Consider the following 6,000-nt stretch of genomic DNA (forward strand, 5'->3'; position numbering starts at 1 on the left):
CATATGATGATGCATGTCATCAATATGTGAATGAGGGATAGAGTCCTATCATGAAAAGACATCAACTATGAGAGAGCACCAAACATGATACAGTATACAAGCAGAGATACTTTGGTTTTTGTGCCGGCTGGTTTGGGAGATTGCGACTCCAGCTTGGACTCTTCCATCACCCTTGTCAATTAATGTGTGAAATCACTAATGCAGTCAAACACTACAGCGCAAGCTGTAGAGGTCTCTAATTGTCACACAACAGCAGATAAACCAAGAGTAGATACCCTTCTATTACATCAGTAGGATTCATTTAACTATAGGGGACTTTGATTGCACAGACATTGTCACCAAGAAGCCGAAAAACGTCACTTATCAGTTATTTCAACTGCATAGGATACCCCAGCTTCAACATTCAGTTTGTATCTGATGCTTATTTATATTTCACTGTATATCCAAACATTTCAATGATTTTTGCATGAAACAGTCATTGTAGATTCCAGCTAAATCACAACTAGGTAGCAAATCTGCTGATACCACAATTGTGCCCTGCCAGTAGAGTAGATGCACCACCAAGCACAACATGGTATTTTGATATCATAGTCCACTGTTCATTTGGAACTCTGCCATCTACAGAAATGTTGGTGGTCTTTGTCTACCTTACTCCCCGTGAGGCTCTGAAAACTTATGCCCAGCAGAAGTGCTAAATCCTCTTTGGCTTCATGCATTAATGTTGATCACAGATTGTTGAGATGGTGTTACTCATTTCATGTCCAGTGTTCATTGTGTCATGCACTGGCATCTCTGACCATAAGTTAATACCTCATGGGGAGGTCATACCGGGTAGCTTCTGAATATGTAGACATGAGGAAGCATGCATTTGTTTATAGCTGTCTGATTCAAGTTTTAAGTTTGGGTCTGGCTACTTCTGCAAATGCCTGACATTCTCAGCATGTTTTCTGGGCTCATCTCTTGCACTGAAATAATTGTGGTGGGTGCCCCTAATTAGGCTGAACTTTTGTACTTGGTTGCATCTTTTATAGCGATCAGTGGATGATTTTACCAGTGTCCTAATCTGCTATCAATGCTCGAAAGCAAGTGCTATTTCAGTAACTTCACTTGATATTTTGCAATGAATTTCATAATTTTTGTTCAAATAGCACAATGTATGTTTTGTGTTTCATTTTTGCTATCATTGCCTTTGCTCCTCAAACATGTGTGGTCCATGGCCAGATATACATATATATAGAAAGCTTTATTTCGATTTTTGTAAATTAAAAAATGATAGAAGCTACAACAAGAATAAAATCATGCGTGAAATACACAGAAATAGCATATCATGTACGTCAAGTTACATAAATACAATTATTTAGAGCATATTAGGCTTTTCCTTTTTACATACATGTGTATAAAACTCAACAGTTATTTTAAGCGCAATAAAATCAATATGGTGAGGAGTAATGACACATGGTAGACAGAGTCCCCTTTCACCAAGTGTTATTGTTCGCTACTCTGGGGCCAGGGTAAAAATCAAATAAGTCCCAAGTAGAAATAGGACCATCTGCAGATTTAGGCTGAGAAAATCTTAAATAAGGGACAATGTTCCTGTGTTTAAATCTGATTAATATCAGGTCTCCCGGAATGTCTTTGGGCGACATGCCTAGCCACCCCACCCTCCTGACGCTCAGGATTCCGCCATCTAGGACAGGTGGTAGCGGTCTGTTGTTGTTAAGCCAAAAGATGGCTTTATTCAGCAGATCCTCACTTGTTTCAAGTTTGCCCTGACTAAGTTCAGGGACCCCGGAGAGAACAGTCACGTAGGGGGCAGCTTCAGGTGGTAAATTAATTTGATGCCTTCTTTCTTGAGGAAACCTAGGAGCTTTGAAAGGGGCACGAGTGGGCTTAGAAGTGACGTTACGGCCCCTTGGAATTGGTATGCTCAGAGAAGAATCAATTGTACGTGCTTTCCTGTGTTCATTGGTTTTAGGCTTGTCAGGCTTGATAGAGAGCGTAGAACGTGCGGAAACAGCAGTATTTACAGAAGATGGGTAGATCCTTTTTACTATTTTTTCAACACTGGTCAACCTGTCTCCCAAATCCTTAATTTTAGTGACCAGGGGTGATAGAGCTGCGTTCAACAATCGCTCAATTTGGGCCAGTAGGGTCGATTGGAGGGGGAGAACAGAGTCAATTAATGTAGTCCCCGCATTATATGGCGTTGATACAGTTGGATTGGCGGGGAGAGATGAAGAGCTACAGCACATTTGGTCGATATTTAATGGAATCTCCTCGTTGTTCCTATTGCTGGGTGACTCCCGGGACAGTGTATTTACTTGAAAAGTGATTAGGTCAGGGGATAGAGGTACATCCTGGGTGGTACAGTTTATAAGGTCAGTAACTCTCCCCGCTATGGGGGGAGTTAATATATCAGGGGCATAGTTTGTGCCACACACGGCATTAAGCTCTTCCCAAATGGACATGATGATTGGACTACAAAGGCCCGATAACGACACTGGTCAGTTCGAACACAATAGTAAATAGGGTAAAATGTATCTGTACCTCCTCTTTTGATAGGGCCAAGTGGGGTAGCCTGCCCCGTCCTCCTCAGGTCCTCTGAGGGCCACAGAGGGCCCGCCCTTTGCCCGGGCTTAGCCCGGCGTCCAGCTCGTGTCCCGCGGAGCTGGGGTGATGCCTGCTTTATGCGCCGCCCGGCGCGATGGTGTGGCGTCTGGCCACAGCAGAGGGAGCCTGGGAAGTGTAGTTTGGAGCGCCCCCCTCCGCACTGCTGCCGCGCTAGATGACCACTGCGGCGGCTGGAGGGAGGCGAAGAGAGGCGAAGAGTGGTCGTCAGGGGCCAGATATCCCAGGGTCCAAGGTCCGCCAATGAGGTGAGCTGGAAAAAATGCTCACGAGCCCCTGCAGGCACCCCCGCTCCACCGGGGTGATGCCTGCTTTATGCGCCGCCCGGCGCGATGGTGTGGCGTCTGGCCACAGCAGAGGGAGCCTGGGAAGTGTAGTTTGGAGCGCCCCCCTCCGCACTGCTGCCGCGCTAGATGACCACTGCGGCGGCTGGAGGGAGGCGAAGAGAGGCGAAGAGTGGTCGTCAGGGGCAAGATAGCCCAGGGTCCAAGGTCCGCCAATGAGGTGAGCTGGAAAAAATGCTCACGAGCCTTTGCAGGCACCCCCGCTCCACCGGGGTGATGCCTGCTTTATGCGCCGCCCGGCGCGATGGTGTGGCGTCTGGCCACAGCAGAGGGAGCCTGGGAAGTGTAGTTTGGAGCGTCCCCCTCCGCACTGCTGCCGCGCTAGATGACCACTGCGGCGGCTGGAGGGAGGCGAAGAAAGGCGAAGAGTGGTCGTCAGGGGCCAGATATACCGTGGTTCTTTGCTTACTATGTGCACTGAATACCCAGTGTCTAAATAGATATATATTTTACATGAGAGAGTGGGGACTTTTGCATCATTCTTGTTAGTGCTCTATGTTTATGTGCTTGCTCCTGCACATCGCTTTTTCCCAATTTTAGTTCACTACCAGTTGTAGTCTGTTTCTTGTTGAAAGTGTTATTCTGTGTGTGCTGATGACTTTTTGCTGTGAGAGAAACCTAAAGATGTTTCCATACCAACTAGCTTCTTATCAGTACCATAGCCCCCAAAAATGAAGCACATAATTCGGCAAAGTCTCAGGACTCAACCATCATGCCACCAGGTGGCAAGACTGATTTGCATATGACTGGGTCCAAACTGGAATGTGATAGTCAGCAAAAGTACAATGGACTTAGGCCCAGATCTCTGTACTGGGAGTGAATGTTTGACATTGTTCTGCATTCCATTCATCATTTGTTCTTTTTACGTTTGTCGCCCTAAGTGGGACGAGTATGCCCAGACATGGGTCTGGTGCTCACCATGCCACCAGAGTGAAATTATCCTGGATGATGAGCGGTGATACACCAAAACCAGTCCCAGGATGCTTGTTTTCCAGTTCAGGGATGACCTGGTCTGGCAGTTCGGGCTTGACTGTTCCCATGGGGAGCAGGGTCAAGACTGATTTGCATATCGCTGGGTCTAAACTTGGGTGGCGTGGTGAGTAAAAAAAAATGGGTTTAGGCCCAGATCTCTTTAATTGGGGTGAGCATTTGATATTGGTCAGCATTCCATCCGTCATCTTTTGTTTTTGCAATATAATATACTTTTAAAGACAGTCTGCAAAGCAGAGTTGTCTTTCAAACTGACAGCAGGCAACACAGCAGTGCACTCTCCAGATCAAGAAATCTACTGGTCCTCTAAACATCTCTTCCCTGTTATATACTAGGTACTTATAGGTAGTTTGAATAACCCTTGCCTTATTACATACTAGAGACTTACAGTGGTATATAATTGCCAACTATCATTCTACCTAATTACGATATACCTTTTTAATCAGAGCATTGGCCCTGGGAATGGTTAGCAGAGCCCAGGGCACAGTCAGAGTCAGTAATGGGTTGACCAGGGCAAAAAGGCTGACTTTCTCAATCGTTGGATGATGTGATAAACTGTGTCATAGTACATAACATGTGTAATGTCATATGTGAGGTCATAAGCTGTGTATGGCATGGGTGCAAGTTATAGTTAGTTTTATTAACTATAACTGCTGAATTTCAATGTTTTTTTTATTTCAAAATATTATCACGGTCCCTGAGAAATTCATCTAACTATGAAATTACTTTAATGGTCAATTCTTCCAGTGAATATGAATATATATATATTAACTGAAAAAAACAAAGGTTACAGGGACGTTAAAGTTAGCAAATACAATTAAAAAACATTAGAAATGCACTAAAAAACAAAGGTTACATGGATATTATATTTAGGCTGACATTTTACTTGTACAAAACCAGAGAAATTCAGCCGTTATAGTTACCTGAGTTAACTATAACTTGTGCCCCCACAATGCACTGCTACTACCTCACATATTACATTACTCATGACATGGTCAGTGACATCACTCATGACATCACTGATGACATCACAAATGACATCACTGATGACATCTCACATGACATCATCCAGTGACTGTGTTTTTTTAAATTTTATGAGTGTTAAATACGTATGCCTAGGTGTATTGGCGAATCAGTGGGTGTATGAGTGAGTGGCTGGATGACTGTGTGGGTGCATGACCGACTGTATCAATGAGTGATTAGGTGAATGTATGGAAGAGTGACAGGTTGTGTGAATGTAGCTGTCTGTCAGTTGATGTCTAAGTGGGTGTATGAGTGTGTTAGTGGGTATGTGAATGGCAATATGGGTGATTGATTGGTTGACTATCTCTATGGTTGTCTGAATGTCTGTGTATGTGGGTGAGGAGATGTGTGACTGCCTGTATGGATGAGTGAGTAGGTGTATCCGTGCCTTTATGGGGTAGTGAGTGTGTGTGCGAAGTAGTATGGGTGAGTGAGTGTCTGTATGGCTGTGTTGGTTATTGAGTGCTTGTGTCAGTATGGGTCAGTAACTGTGTATGTGAAAGGCAGGATAGCTGAGTGACTGGGTATATGAGTGACTGTATGTGTGAGTGAGTGAATGTGAAAGTAGCTATATGGATGAGAGCATTCTTCTGTCCGTGTCTGTATACGTGAATGAGTAGGTCTTACTATTTGTATGAGCACGTAAGTGGATGTGTGTAGGTATGTGAGTAGTTCTATGGGTAACTCACTCAGTGGTGAGTGCTTGTATGGGCATATGAGTGGATATGTCAATGGCTGTATTGGTGACCGAGCGGGTGTATGAGTGGCAGTATGGGTAAGCAAGTGTGTGTAGATCTATGAATTAGTGAGTGGCTGTGTAAGTACAGGTATGACTCTGCCAATGGGTTTGTGAATGGTTGAGTGGGAGTGCAAGTGATTGTTTAAAAGATTCTATAGGGGTGTGAGTGGGTGTATCAGAGATGATGTGGATGATGTCATCACTGATGTAATTTGAGCTGTCATCAGTGATGTCACTGACTATATCATGAGTGATGTAATATGTGAGGTCATAAGC

This window comes from Lissotriton helveticus, chromosome 6, assembly GCF_964261635.1.
Source record: "Lissotriton helveticus chromosome 6, aLisHel1.1, whole genome shotgun sequence".
Taxonomy (NCBI): domain Eukaryota; kingdom Metazoa; phylum Chordata; class Amphibia; order Caudata; family Salamandridae; genus Lissotriton; species Lissotriton helveticus.